Source organism: Balaenoptera musculus, chromosome 4 (assembly GCF_009873245.2).
Source record: "Balaenoptera musculus isolate JJ_BM4_2016_0621 chromosome 4, mBalMus1.pri.v3, whole genome shotgun sequence".
NCBI classification, from domain to species: domain Eukaryota; kingdom Metazoa; phylum Chordata; class Mammalia; order Artiodactyla; family Balaenopteridae; genus Balaenoptera; species Balaenoptera musculus.
The window spans coordinates 88204433-88221067 of record NC_045788.1 but is presented as its reverse complement, the minus strand read 5'-3'; positions in this window follow the sequence as shown (position 1 = coordinate 88221067).

Below are 16635 nucleotides of genomic sequence, written 5' to 3'. Positions count from 1 at the left end.
ATCGTCAGGCTGTTAGCAGACAAGGTACACACAAGATTGTCTTAAAGGCCCAATCCTCCTTCCTAACAAACTCTCCAGACTAGAGGCAGATTTGGGGCTCCTGGGCACTGGCCCAGATCAAGTTCTGGCACTTGACCGCGGAGGTGAGGGCCCTTCCTCCTGGCTCCCTCTCGGCACCCTCCCCACACTCCTTTCTATACCAATCAAACCCTTGCATTCTTCCTTAAGACCAGAAAACAGAAACCCTTTGTCCTTAAGCTAAACAACATTTTGATAGAAAGTCCTTAATTATTCATAAAATCTTGGCATTTAGCCTTGCAGTGACCTAGATGTCAGAAGACCACCGGTGCCCTCTACTCACCGGAAAATAAGACCTAGATGAGTCTCACAGAGCAACCACAGGCTCTCCACTCAGAAACCTTAGTTTGAATTTTTAAAGCTAGGAATTCATACACTTTAGTTCTTCCATGTCTGCATAACCTTGTATGTTTAGTGCTGGTTTCTTCACAGCTTGTTGGCAGGTGTCGCTTTTCTGCATTAAAAACGGTGCTTATCAAGTCATTTACCATTTGAAAGGAAAGTGTAGAAGAAGGTTCTGGTACTGCCATCAGAAACTCTCTTTTGAAGTTGCATCTTGGTTGAAATATTTTTTAAAACCTGTGACATCCCATGGTCGATTTTCTCCTCATAGGCAACTCCTCCCTCAGCTCCTGGCTTCTAGTGCAAAAAGACACTCTACTGAGTTGACGTTCCCCCATCCATTTAGGCCTTGCATGTGGGGTTCCTTTTAGGAGGACTCAGTTCTAGCCCAGTTCTGCAGGGACCACGACTGACTCTTGAAAAACAAGCACCTCTGGCTGCCCGTGGTAGATGAGTGACTCGTTCCTACTGTAGACTTCGTGTTTCTCTTTTTACACGAGCAGCTCCAGCCAGACTTTGACTTTTAGAAGTTGTTTACATATGAGACATACATAGTTGTTGTGGCCACCCAACTTCAAGGGACACATGTCAAGTTCTCCAAGGGGTTTTTTTTCTTTTTCTTTTTTTTAAGAAATTTGTATGGCAGCCATGGCAAGAAGTCTCCGTGCTCTCCATTGGCTGCTTGAGTCCCACAGCTCAGATGCCAGGTGCCAGAGTGCTGCACAGACAGGCTTCTTTGGCTTCAAACATTCCTGCAAGAATGCAGGGCAAAGGACGTGTCCGCAGGGCAACTGCACCGGCTCCTCGGACACCTCTAAACATACGGGCCGCGTGAAGCAGCCCAGGAGGTCTGCCCCACTACGGGCCCTGCTGGCTGCCCTCTGCCCTCACGGGCTGGTGGTGGCATCGCTATCTTGCTGCCTTGGAGCTGCAGCGCTAAGGCGGCCGACCAAAGTTACTTTTTTGATAGATACTGCTGATTGTCTGCCAGCAACCATTCCTCAATCTCCTTTTTTACCTAGAAGAACTTTGCTTTTATCAGGTTCTACGCATCTTTAGGGAAGGTCGACTTCTTCCTCAAGGGGAAAACTGTGATGCTCTTATTTCCTTTGCAAGGATTGGTTTGGGCTTGGAAATGTAATTCAGTCTGGTTAATGGGACATAAAGAGAAGTCTATCTCTAGAGGAAAGGTTTGCCTTCTCAGATAAAGAGAAAAAGAAAAAAAAATACAGTCCTTCTTCTACTGCAAAGTGTTGTTAAGGGTGCACGTGATTCCTGGAATTGTGGCAGCCATGTCTTGGCCATAAGGACATTTGGTCATCATACTTTAGATAGCATTACAACTATAGGAAAGTATTTGGGTCGATAGCAACATTGTGAATTAATCCACACTGGTACTGTCATGCCACTAGTCTAGTTTTCATTGTGAGAAAAGACTTTTTTTGTTGTCTTTGTTGTTTGTTTGTTCTTATACTATTTGAGTTAGGTATTCTGTACTTTGCAGCAGTAGCAGACTATACCTGCAAAAGATCAAGAATATGGGTGGCATCACAATTCCCATTTATAACCCTAGCTACTAGAAGACATTGAAAAATAACTTCAATAATAAATGGTGTCTTAACATAGAATTGTTTGTCTAGTCAAACTGCCATCAAGTGTGAGGGTAAATATTCATTTTTGCAGAGGCAAAACTTCAAAATGTTCATCAGTTATACTTGCCCTTTGGAATAAAAAGGTGATTTGGAGACATGGTGATACAACATGAAAAAGGAATGGAAGTAAGAAAAAGGCATGCATTACCAAAAAACAAAAAACAGTAAAAACTAAGTTTCACTGAGAAAAAGTGAAGGAAGTTAGAAATAAAATGAAAAAATTCTTATAGTAAACATTATCATCACAAAGATTTACTTTTAAGTGGCAAAGTTTTCATAATATAGGATTGTATTTCTTTCTCAATGTAAAAATATAGAAATAAATACAAGCACTTTACTATCAAAATCAAAGTGATAAAACTATAATTGAACTATGGTATTAATGACAGAAACAGATTGTATTAAAATAAAATAGAAGATTACACAAAGATATACAGAAACAAAATGTAGAACTGTATTAAATAGAGTGGGTTGGAACAAAAATATAGTTAGTACATACTTACAAAAAGAAAGCTGATGTCAATATTAAAAAAGGCTTAAGATATAATATGTTACATGAGAAAAATGGATATTTTATATTGAAAAAAATTAGTGAATCAGGAATTTTCATTTTTATTAATCTTTATGTTCTCATTCTCAAAATATCAAGGAATATAAAGCAAAATCTTGTCAGAGAAATATAGTAATCCATGACCTCAATGGGAGACTTTAATATACCTCTCTTAGAAATTTATAGATGAGGGAAACAGTAAGTAGGGTAACAGAAATAATTTGAATAACACAATCAGTACATTCAGTGTCAGAAGTATTAATATGTAACTTTATACCAGTAAACAGAAGGTATACATTCTTTTCAAATATCCATGAAACATTTATAAAAATTGAACATGTCATTTAATCTACAAGGATAATCTCTATTAATTCCGTGTAGGAGAAATTACACAAAACAGGTTTTGTAACTACAAGCAATAAAAATAGAAATTAAGCATAACAGTATATTGAAAATAAATGCATTCATTTCATAGTCAAAAAAAATTCTGACTTTTCTTAGAAATTATTTAAAAATGCATTTATCTAAATGGATTAAAGGGAATACTGAAATATATTGTTAAACATTTTGGAAAATAACAAGGTGGGTCACATATAAAGACCTAGCTAACACAATTTGCTGAAAAAAATTAAAGTCTTACGAACTGTCTTCAATTAAAAAAAAAAAAAACTAGCCATATAAACCCAAGGAAAGGAGAAAAAGAAGCTAACAAAGATAAAAGAGAGATTGATCAACTAGGGAAATAAAATCATGAATAAACATTAGGTATAAGAAATCAGGTGCAAATACAGAGATTTAAAACTTAGAAGATTATGTGTAACTTCCTTCCAATAAGTTTGGAAATTGAGTCATGAAATTAAAGAAAAGATGTTTTCTAAGATATAGTATTCTAAACCTAAGGAGAGGTAGAGCACCCAAGCAAAACAGAAAACTGAAAAGTAGTGAAAAATTTCACCATTAAAAAGGCATCAGACCCAAAGATTTTACAGTGATTTTACCAAATATTTAAATACATTGTTTAAAATATTCCTGAGCATTAAATAGAGGAAAGCGTCTGTATTAGTCAGAATGCTGCAGTAACAAACATTCCAGTAATGTCAGTGGTTTAACATAGAAAAGTTTACTTCTCGATCAAATTAAATCTTTGAGGGCACAGGCGAGACTTTCAGGCAGCTCTTTTTGATGTGGTGAATTAGCCAGTAGGGCTGCTCATACATTGTGCCTCAAGATTTTAACCCCACCACCTTTATGTTAACTGCAAGACAGGATGGGAAAACATGGAGAACTGAAGGGGAGATAATGCCTTTCGAAGCTTCTCAACTCATTTCAAGATTAGTTCATGTCTAAGCCCAAACTATACATACACAAAATAAAATGCAATAAACTGAAAGAAAGAAAAATTTAGATCAATTTCCTTTATTAATAGAGATGCAATTACTTTAAGTAAAACTTCAATCAAAGTCAGCTTTGTAACATAGATTTTATCACAGGAATGGAGTAGTTTTTAGTCATTAGTGATCTAACGAACTACTACTGTACTAAAAATAAAAGTTTCTGGTAAGAATGCTTAGTAAGCTATAAAAAAATGAAACTTCCTTTAGCTTATAAAGGATTTAAGTGAGATCTTAAAAGTATAGAAAACTATGCTAGCAAAACCAAAATTATTGAAAATGATTGAAGTATTATAACTAAAATTGGAAATGACAAAAGGAGTACACCTTCAGCACCACTGTAGGTATTTTATAGATAGTTCTGTTCAATGCAATACATCTTGAAAGCACAATGAATTTTAGATATTAAAGAATAAGAAAAATTTTACTTTTTGGAAACAACATGAAGAACTATCTGGAATCAACTAGAGTCAACTAACTATATATTGGAGTAAATAAGAGAGATAAGCATGGTGACACAAATTCAAATGGATAAAAGTGTGTTTATACTAGAAATTAAAAATATACTGGGAAAGGGCTTCCCTGGTGGTGCAGTGGTTAAGAACCTGCCTGCTAATGCAGGGGACAGGGGTTAGAGCCCTGGTCTGGGAAGATCCCACGTGCCGTGGAGCACCTGAGCCCGTGCGCCACAACTACTGAAGCCCACGCACCCTGGAACCCCTGCTCCGCAACAAGAGAAGCCACCAAAATGAGAAGCCCGCACACCGCAACGAAGAGTAGCCCCCACTCCCCGCAACTAGAGAAGGCCTGCGCGCAGCAACGAAGACCCAAAGCAGCCAACGATAAATAAATAAATAAATTTATTTTTTAAAAAAAGCATACTGGGAAAAATGTCACACGCACACACACACACACACAATTACCTGAATTAAAAAAAAAAATGAAATTAAAGACAGATACTAAATGAGTCCTGAATAAATGTTGAGATTTTCTATGTTCCTGAATATGAGGACTTTGTTTTGTAAAATATCTATTCACCCAATGTATCTATAAAATAGATGCAATCTGAAACACAATTCTAATGACATTTTTAAAAATAGAAAGTGACAAATTGATTCTAAGCTTATCTGGAAAAGTAAATGCATAAGAGGAGACAGTAACTTTTGGGGAAAAAATGAGGGCAGTCTTTTGATGCTGGATGTTAAAGCCAAAATTATTAAAAGACAATGCTGATAGGGCCTGAATGAACAAGTAATTTAAGAAGTAGAGAAGTACTCCCGGAACGTACATGAATTTAAATAAAAAAGATGTATTGCAAATCAGTGGGGAAAAAATAGAGTATTTAATTAATTTATCTGATAATCCATTTATTTAGCAGTATAAGTAAAGCAGAATCTCTTGCCTTACTATATCCAAGAAAATTCTAGAGATATTAAACACTTAAAAATTATAAAAGTAATACAAAGGTACTGGAGAACATTTTTATAAATTTTTATCAAGAAAGGCCTTCTTAAAAAAGACATAAAACTCTAAAAGCCATAGAGCCATTTGTAAATATGATTTACAAATGTGATCATATCAAACTGGTGACCCTCAAATTGTTTATAATATTAAAAAATCCATGGACAGAGTTAAAAGGCATTTGAAAAATCTGGGCCAGATTTTTCTAAACATTTAGCAAAGGCTTGATAAGTGTGCTGTATAAGGAGCACTTTTAAATCAGTAAGAAACACAACCAGTAGAAAAATTGGAAAATAATATGCACAGCAATTCAGATAACAAGAAATACAAATGGCTCAGAATAATTATGAAGAGTCTCAATCAAATGAGTAATGAAATTATATAGTTTAACCCATCTAATGGGCAATGTTAATATGTGGAACTAGGAGAAGTATGGGGAAATAGACACATTCTTTTTCTCTTGGGGTTAATTGGAACTGCTTTTTGATGGGCAGATTGATGGTATCAAAATTTCAAAAGCACATTTACATCAACTAAAAGATTTTGCTTCTGATACACAGTCGTCCCTCAGTATTCACGGGGAACTGGTTCCAGGACATCTTGTGGGTACCAAAATCAGTGGATGCTTAAATCCTTTATATAAAATGGCATAGTATTTGCATATAACCTATACACATCCTCCACTATACCTTAATTTGTCTAGATTACTTATAGTACCCAACACAATGTAAATGATGGTAAATAGTTGCTGGTGTGTGGCAAATTCAAGTTTCGCTTTTTGGAACTTTCTGGAATTTGGGGGGGGATATTTTCCATCCACTGTTGGTTGAATTCATGAATGTAGAATGCGTGGATATGAAGGATGTACTGTATATGCTCAGAGTTATTTTTTGCAATTATATTTGTGATCATGGAAAAGTTTAAACAATTCAAATGCATATGAACAGGGAAATGGTTAAATAATTATAGTACAGCTATACTAGAGAAGAGTGTGCAACAGCTAAAAAAAGTGAAAAGATCTCTAAGTAATTTATGTATTTTTAAGAAATAGAGGGAAGCAGGAGAATAACATAGAATGGTATTATTTTTCAATTCACATTAAAAGTCTGCTTGTATGAATGTGAGTCTGTGTGACTGTGTCTATATCATTTTTATTTATTTTCTGTGTCTTTATCACATGTGGGAATGTATAGAAAATGTCTGGATGGAATACAGGCATACCTCAGAGATATTGTGGGTTTAGTTCCAGACCAACACAATAAGCAAATACTGTAATAAAGTGAGTCACATGAATTTTTTGGTTTCCCAGTGCATATAAATGTTAACACTATACTGTAGTCTGTTAAGTGTACAATGCATTATGTCTAAAAAATGTATATGCCTTAATTAAAAAACATTTTATTGCTAAAAAAATGCTAGCCATCATCTGAGTCTTCAGTGAGTCCTGGTAGTAACATCAAAAATCACTGATCACAGATCATCATAACAAATGTAATAATAATGAAAATGTTTGAAATGTTGTGAGAATTACCAAAATGTGCCACAGAGACATGAAGTGAGCAAATGCTGTTGGAAAAATGGTGCTGATAGACTTGCTGGACGCAGGGTTGCCACAAATCTTCAGTTTGTAAAAAATGAATTATCTATGAAGTGCAATAAAGTGAAGCACAATAAAGTGTGGTATACTTGTATACTAAACTCTTAACGTTGATTTGCCTCTGAAGAGGTAAATAGGAATCATGGTTTTGTGAAAAGGAATTTGTATTTTTGGTAATCTTTATTATTTAAAAAAATATGTTATAGTACATTAAAAAATACTGTTGACTACTGTATCCCCAGTGTCCAAAGAGTGTGATACATAGAGTAGGTGTTCAATAATTAAATGTTGAATGAATCAAAGAAAAAAAAGATATTTTAAAATGATCCATAGTCTACCATAAAGGTATCCCTGGTCAATATGCTTTTATATGCAAATGGTAATAAAAACGACGTAACAGTGGAAAAAATGAAATGCAGAAAAAGTCTTTTCCTGTCTTTTGACCAATATTCTTTTATCTAAAGGTACTCACTAAGATTTACTCAGTGCCTTATTGATGCATTTTTTCTTTTGTTTTATTGTTGTAAACAAGGCTTTGATGACTATTTTTAGATTGGAATTCTGACTACTGGAATATGCATAGGGTTAATTTTTAGTAGATGAATTAGTAGATCATATGACATAAACATTTAAAATTTGATTAGAAAAGCATTCCAATGGTATATGAGAATGCTGAGTTGTCAGTATCATCTGTGGAGTCATCAGGGTTTTCCAATTTAAAACATCCTGTGGCTGTTTTGATTGGGATTGTATAAAATAGTTGAGTAAATTATGGAGAACTCATAATCTCACAGTACTGAGCATTTCTATCCAAGAACATGAAATATCTTACTTTAATTTTTTTTCTTCATTTCCTCCAGTTGATTTTTATAGTAGGTTTCTTATGGGACCAGCACCTTTCTTAAATATATGTCCATCTGTTTATTGCTATCATAAAGGATTCTTTTTCTTTTCATATATTTTCTGACAAATTCTTTGCATATTTGATGTTGATTTTTATATATTAATTTTGTAATCAATTGCTTTACTGAATTCTTTTTATTTCCTGTATAGTTGATTCTCTCAGTTTTTTACATATGTAATCCTACCACCATTAAACAATGATTATTTTCCCCAATATTTTTAATCTAATTTTCTTTGATAACTTAATTGGATAGGACTTTGAGAACAAGGTTATAATAATATTTAAAATAATGATCATTCTTGCTTTGGCTTTAACTTTTTATTCTGTACATATTGCTTGAGTCAGTAAAAAAGCTGTGCATTGCTTTTATGTTTAAAAAATACTTAAAATTTTAAAAAATATTTTCTTGTCTCCAAAATTATATCTTTGACTAAGCCTAAGAAATCATAGCTTTCATGCTTTCCAACCAAACATTGTAACACTGAGTAAATATGATAAATAGCATTCTGAAAACCATTCCAGTCTTTGCTTTTGCTTTTTTTTTTTTTTTTGTTACCACCAAATCCTGACACTAGCAATGGGCATTATAGTAAAGATTAAAGAAGGTAATCACCTCCTGGGGAACAGGATATAATGAAAATAGTATATTGTTGTTAACATACCTACTGTCAGTGTAAGTACTGCAAGAGGTGGAAGTTACTGCCATGGTTCAGAACTGATCAAAGATGAGCATTAAGTGGATGACCATTAGCAAAAGATGAGTAAAAGGGTAGAAAAATTGAGAGCGCTTTGACTCTGGTTTTCATGCGTTCTGTAAAATAGTTGCCCAGGTTTGTTTCAGTATTTTGGGTGCTAAAATCAGAGCCGTTACCAAACCTGCATCCCAGAGAGAAAATGGGCCTAAAGAGTGTAAGTAATTCCATCATGGAGAAAAACATTCTAAAGCTCTGGTTTGGAAAGTTGATTTAGTTTATTACTTTGACTATCAAACATCTTAGTTTAAGAAATATTTCATTTGAGGTAAAAAACACATATTCCTCTTATACTTAGTCATTCACAGTGGCACTCAGTATTCCAAAATATTCAAGCGCTTTTTATCCGTCTTCCATTACCTGACCACTTTATTTTGCCCTGCAATATAATGGAAGATGTAGGGAAAACCTGAGAATCAGGTTTGGCTCAGAAGGTGTTTTAGACAGAATGGAATAATATTCCTTAGGAATTTATCCTTACAGAATTGTACAATTACTTAAAGATAGTAAGATACAATGTTTAGATACCAAATCATATTTTGCAGGACTATTTTCAAGAAGAAGTGATGTTTTTGATTTTGTTCTTCAGGATAAAGTAACAAGCCAGTCTTTATCAGATAAGCTTAAATAAAGCCTGCTAACTGCATTCTGCTATAAACAGATTATTATGTCTCTAATTTATTCTCGAGCTGTAGGTGTGCAGAAAAATAATTAGTAACAATTATATTGGAGAGTTCTTTATCCATTTTTGTTAGAAACTAATTTATCTCTCCAAGTACCTCTTAATTGTGTCTTGAATACAAAACTGTTTCAGTTTATTACCTAGGACTTCATTCAAGAGTAAAGGAATAGAAGACTGCCATCAAAATTCTTCACTGTGAATTTCATGTGTGTCCATGAAGGAGTCCTGTCCATCCTCACCTGGAACTCATAGGTCCTTTAGGACTACTTGGCATCTCATTGGTGCTTCCCGCTGAAACTCTTCTGCTTTCAGACCTACCACGACCAGCTGTGTGAGTGCTCGCCATCGAGCTGAGTTTTCCTGGGCTCCTCTACCTCTAATCAGGCACCGTTTGCACTCTGCATGGTGATCACTATGCTGTTGTTGACTTCTTTGGAGACCACAATGCCCCGAAGCCACCTTGCCTTCCATGCAGACGTTGGGAAAATGCTCCTTTCCCACCTTTCCCTTCTTTCAGTTCAACTTTGTTACTAATACCAAGCAGAGCTCTTTGTTCCCTGTATTTGTTTCAAGTTGCTGCTGTAACAAACTTAGTGCCTTTATAACAACACAAATTTAGTTTCTTCTAGGTTTGTAAATTAGAAGTCTGACCCAGGTCTCCCTGAGCTCAAGCCAAGGTGTTGTGTCAGGGCCATGTTCTATTCTCAAGACTAGGGAAGAAACTGTTTCCTTGCATTTTCTGGCCTCTAGAGGTTGCCCACATTCCTTGACATGTGACCCCCTTCCTCCATCTGCAAAGGCAGCAGCAACATTGCATCTTCGATCATTCTTCCATAGTCACATCCCTCTCTGACCACTCAAGGAAGTATTCTTTACTTCTAAGAACACACGTGTTTAGATTTGGCCCACCTGGACGATCCAGGATAACCTCTCTATCTCATGGTCCTTAATCTTAATCATATCTGTGAAGTCTCTTTTGCCATATTCACAGATTCCAAGGATTAGGACAGGGACATCGTTGGGGGCCCATTATTCTAACTGCATTCCCCAGTAGCACGCAGAGCTTTTGCTGTAAACAACTATTTTCACTGTGTTTTTTCAAGTTTCACTGGCCTTTGTAAGATTCAGGCATTAATCCATTTGTTATACTTGAGGATGGAATCTGTGAGACTGATTTTCTGTGCTCTCATAATTCTCGAGTACAGTTCTAGTCATTGCCTATTTACACAAAGATCCAGTTCTTGCCCCATTATGTTTTCTGTCTTGTCTATATTTGCTGTATGTTGCCTCTGTGTTGGGCTTCCAGGTATGTTTGGCCTGTAGGAAGCACTGGTGGAATATTAGAGGGTTTCAGGAGTAAGGAAGCTGGGATATTTCTAAAGTTCTTCTGCCTCAGGCAGCAGTTTCTGGAAGCGGCTGAGTCTTTGGGGTAGCAAGTTCTTTCTGAACAGTTTGCCCTTTGTAAACCCAGTCCCTACCAGGTAAACCCTGCTGTGGTTCTAGCTCTCCCCACGTGTCCCAAGCTCCTGATTTCCGGTAGTAACACTTTTCTTTTGTGTTCCTGCAGTCCTAGAAGTGGTGGTGGTTTTCTGCTGTTTCTAACTATTCATTTACTCCGCCAGCCCTGCTTCGCTTCTCATCTTTCTCATCATCTGTGTAACCCCTTCCCAACATTAAGTTCCCTATGTTTAAAGCACTGAGAGTGTTTCCTGTTTCCTCACTGACCTGGGACTGATACATAAAAGTGTACCCTCCTCTATGGACATTCAACCCAAACCCTCATACAACCAGCCGATCAGATATGCTCAGTCTGAATCCCAGGGCTGAGTATGGGTTCACCTTAGCGTCAGCCTCTGCTACGTGCAAACATAATTAGTAATTGAAAAGTTCTTGGTGCTTAATCTAGTGGAGCCTCTTACATGGATTGGTTGAGTATTAGCAGAGAAATGCTAGAATCAGTATGTTCTGTAAAGGATAAACTGCAGTTTTAATTCTGTGTCCATATAGCTGGGTGGGAAAACAAAACAAAACAAAACAAAATGTTATCAACTGGTCTACACAGAAGCTGGAACTTCTGAAGAAAAATGGCCTGTGAGAAATTCCTGGTGCTAAGGAACTTTAATTAGGAACAAGGATACCTAATACTGAATTTGAAGTTAATTGTTGTTATGCGATGAACTATGTCTCCTCAAAATTCATATGTTGAAGCCCTAACTCCCAGTGCCTCAGAATGTGCCTGTATTTGGAGATGGGGCCTTGAAAGAGGTAATTAAGTTAAAATGAGACCATTAGGCTGGGTCCTAATCTCATGTGACTGGTGTCTTTATAAGAAGAGGAAGTTTGGACACACAAAGTGACTTCAAGGATATGTGTGCACAGAGAAAAGGCTGTGTGAAGACACAGTGAGAATGTGGCCATGTGCAAGCCAAGGAGAGAGGCCTCAGGAGAAAACAAACCTGCTGACACCTTGATCTCAGACTTCTAGACTCCAGAGCTGTGAGGAAATAAATTTCTGTATAAGCCATCCAGCCTGTGGAATTTTGCTACAGCAGCCCTAGCAAACTAATACACTTGCATTTTGTGTTGTAGATCTCTTCCATTGCTACAAATGTCAATATACTCTGTTGCATTCACAAAAGTCTCAGGTGAGGTATATTTTTCGAGGGGGAGATGGTATCACAGAAGGATTAAAGGAAGAGATCTATGGTTTATGTCTAGATTAGTGAGTTCCAGAGCGAGGACAGCTGAAAGGAGACACTGAGATGGAGAGTTCCACAAGAGCAGCACCGTGAGTACACTGATGCCCAGGGAAACGTATCCCCGTCTTGGTGTGACCTCAACGCCCTCACCCCCGAATACACACCTCACCCCCACCCTGTGAGAAATGCTGGAGTTACAGGAAGAGACAGTAGGAGTTTCACAATCACAAGATGGTGTGCCCTAATCTACAGAGCCAAATCCGGTGTAAATCTTAAAGGATATTAGGCATGCTTATTTTTCTGCCGTGGTTATTGATGGAAATAGAAACTGCTGAATGGAGGAGCTGTGGAAACAGCGGAAGGAAGATGGAGCACTTGAGATCCAAGATGCATAAAATGGCGGTTGTCATGTGATTAATGAATCGCATTGCTCAGTGTTAAGTAGAGCAAATAAATGTATGAGGGAGGAGGAAAGGCTGCCTGTACAACCGCACTGAGGCTCTGTCCTGTCCAGGCCTACGTGGGCTAGTGGTCCAGGGGTGCCCTGAGTCAGAGGGGAGTGGCGCGCACAGGGGCGCTGGGGGAGGAGGGCGGGCCAGCATGGCTGGAGTCCCACCTGAACGGTTTCCTGCACACTTAGGGTGGCAGCTCTCATAGGGAAGTACAGGTTGTCAGTATCATCTCTTTGCCTGCAGTAAGGTCCAGTTCAACAATTGAATTGGTGCTTTCTTGACACCTACTCTTTATCCAGATCTAAGAGGAATAGAAACAATTAAACAACATGATATGGTCATCCCCAATAAGCTTTGTGTGTGAGTGTGTGTGTATGTGTTACACACATTTTATTTTTAAATTTTATTTTATATATTTTTTTATACATCAGGTTTTTATTAGTCATCAATTTTATACACATCAGTGTATACATGTCAATCCCAATCGCCCAATTCATCACACCCCCACCCCCACCCCCCTGCGGCTTTCCCGCCTTGGTGTCCATACGTTTCTTCTCTACATCTGTGTTTCAACTTCTGCCCTGCAAACCGGTTCATCTGTACCATTTTTCTACTTTCCACATACATGTGTTAATATACGATATTTGTTTTTCTCTTTCTGACTTACTTCACTCTGTATGACACTCTCTAGATCCATCCATGTCTCTACAAATGACTCAGTTTTGTTCCTTTTTATGGCTGAGTAATATTCCATTGTATGTATGTACCACATCTTCTTTATCCATCTGTATGTCGATGGGCATTTAGGTTGCTTCCATGACCTGGCTATTGTAAATAGAGCTGCAATGAACATTGGGGTGCATGTGTCTTTTTGAATTATGGTTTTCTCTGGGTATATGCCCAGTAGTGGGATTGCTGGATCATATGGTAATTCTATTTTTAGTTTTTTAAGGAACCTCCATACTGTTCTCCATAGTGGCTGTATCAATTTACATTCCCACCAACAGTGCAAGAGGGTTCCCGTTTCTCCACGCCCTCTCCAGCATTTGTTGTTTGTAGATTTCTGATGATGCCCATTCTAACTGGTGTGAGGTGATACCTCATTGTAGTTTTGATTTGCATTTCTCTAATAATTAGTGATGTTGAGCAGCTTTTCATGTGCTTCTTGGCCATCTGTATGTCTTCTTTGGAGAAATGTCTATTTAGGTCTTCTGCCCATTTTTGGATTGGGTTGTTTGTTTTTTTAATATTGAGCTGCATGAGCTGTTTATATATTTTGGAGATTAATCCTTTGTCCGCTGATTCGTTTGCAAATATTTTCTCCCATTCTGAGGGTTGTCTTTTCCTCTTGTTTATGGTTTCCTTTGCTGTGCAAAAGCTTTGAAGTTTCATTAGGTCCCATTTGTTTATTTTTGTTTTTATTTCCATTACTCTAGGAGGTGGATCAAAAAAGATCTTGCTGTGATTTATGTCAGAGAGTGTTCTGCCTATGTTTTCCTCTAAGAGTTTTATAGTGTCTGGTCTTACATTTAGGTCTCTAATCTATTTTGAGTTTATTTTTGTGTATGGTATTAGGGAGTGTTCTAATTTCATTCTTTTCCATGTGGCTGTCCAGTTTTCCCAGCACCACTTATTGAAGAGACTGTCTTTTCTCCATTGTATATCCTTGCCTCCTTTGTCATAGATTAGTTGACCATAGGTGCGTGGGTTTATCTCTGGGCTTTCTATGCTGTTCCATTGACCTATATTTCTGTTTTTGTGCCAGTACCATATTGTCTTGACTACTGTAGCTTTGTAGTATAGTCTGAAGTCAGGGAGTCTGATCCCTCCAGCTCCGTATTTTTCCCTCAAGACAGCTTTGGCTATTCGGGGTCTTTTGTGTCTCCATACAAATTTTAAGATTTTTTGTTCTAGTTCTGTAAAAAATGCCATTGGTAATTTGATAGGGATTGCACTGAATCTGTAGATTGCTTTGGGTAGTATAGTCATTTTCACAATATTGATTCTTCCAGTCCAAGAACATGGTATATCTCTCCATCTGTTGGAATCATCTTTAATTTCTCTAATCAGTGTCTTACAGTTTTCTGCATACAGGTCTTTTGTCTCCCTAGGTAGGTTTATTCCTAGGTATTTATTCTTTTTGTTGCAATGGTAAATGGGAGTGTTTCCTTAATTTCTCTTTCAGATTTTTCATCATTAGTGTATAGGAATGCCAGAGATTTCTGTGCATTAATTTTGTATCCTGCAACTTTACCAAATTCATTGATAAGATCTAGTAGTTTTCTGGTAGCATCTTTAGGATTCTCTATGTATAGTATCATGTCATCTGCAAACTGTGACAGTTTTACTTCTTGTTTTCCAATTTGTATTCCTTTTATTTCTTTTTCTTCTCTGATTGCTGTGGCTAGGACTTCCAAAACTATGTTGAATAATAGTGGTGAGAGTGGACATCCTTGTCTTGTTCCTGATCTTAGAGAAAATGCTTTCAGTTTTTCACCATTGAGAATGATGTTTGCTGTGGGTTTGTCATATATAGCCTATATTATGTTGAGGTAGGTTCCCTCTATGCCCACTTTCTGGAGAGTTTTGATCATAAATGGGTGTTGAATTTTGACAAAAGCTTTTTCTGCATCTATTGAGATGATCATATGGTTTTTATTCTTCAATTTGTTAATATGGTGTATCACATTGATTTGAGTATATTGAGGGATCCTTGCATCCCTGGGATAAATCCCACTTGATCATGGTGTATGATCCTTTTAATGTGTTGTTGGATTCTGTTTGCTAGTATTTTGTTGAACAATTTTGCATCTATATTCATCAGTGATATTGGTCTGTAATTTTCTTTTTTTGTAGTATCTTTGTCTGGTTTTGGTATCAGGGTGATGATGGCCTCATAGAATGAGTTTGGGATTGTTCCTTCCTCTGCAATTTTTTGGAAGAGTTTGAGAAGGATGGGTGTTAACTCTTCTCTAAATGTTTGATAGAATTCACCTGTGAAGCCATCTGATCCTGGACTTTTGTTTGTTGGAAGATTTATAATCACAATCTCAATTTCATTACTTGTGATTGGTCTGTTCATATTTTCTATTTCTTCCTGGTTCAGTCTTGGAAGGTTATACCTTTCTAAAAATTTGTCCATTTCTTCCAGGTTGTCCATTTTATTGGCATAGAGTTGCTTGTAGTAGTCTCTCAGGATGCTATGTATTTCTGTCGTGTCTTTTGTAACTTCTCCTTTTTCATTTTTAATTTTATTGATTTGAGTCCTCTCCCTCTTTTTCTTGATGAGTCTGGCTAATGGTTTATCACTTTTGTTTATCTTCTTAAAGAACCAGCTTTTAGTTTTATTGATCTTTGCTATTGTTTTCTTTGTTTGTATTTCATTTATTTCTGCTCTGATCTTTATGATTTCTTTCCTTCTGCTAACTTTGCGTTTTGTTTGTTCTTCTTTCTCTAGTTCCTTTAGGTGTAAAGCTAGATTGTTTATTTGAGATTTTTCTTGTTTCTTTAGGTAGGCTTGTATAGCTATAAACTTCCCTGTTAGAACTGCCTTTGCTGCATCCCATAGGTTTTGGATTGTCGTGTTTGCTTTGTCATTTGTCTCTAGGTGTTTTTTGATTTCCTCTTTGATTTGTTCAGTGATCTCTTGGTTATTTAGTAACGTATTGTTTAGCCTCCATGTGTTTGTGTTTTTTACATTCTTCTCCCTGTAATTCATTTCTAATCTCATAGCGTTGTGGTCAGAAAAGATGCTTGATGTGATTTCAATTTTCTTAAATTTACCAAGGGTTGATATGTGACCCAAGGTGTGATCTATCCTGGAGAATGTTCCGTGTGCACTTGAGACGAACGTGTAATCTGCTGTTTTTGGATGGAATGTCCTATAAATATCAATTAAATCTATCTGGTCTGTTGTGTCATTTAAAGCTTCTGTTTCCTTATTTATTTTCCTTTTGGATGATCTTTCCATTGGTGTAAGTGAGGTGTTAAAGTCCCCCACTATTGCTGTGTTACTGTCGATTTCCTTTTTTATAGCTGGTAGCAGTTGCGTTATGTACTGAGGTGTTCCTATGTT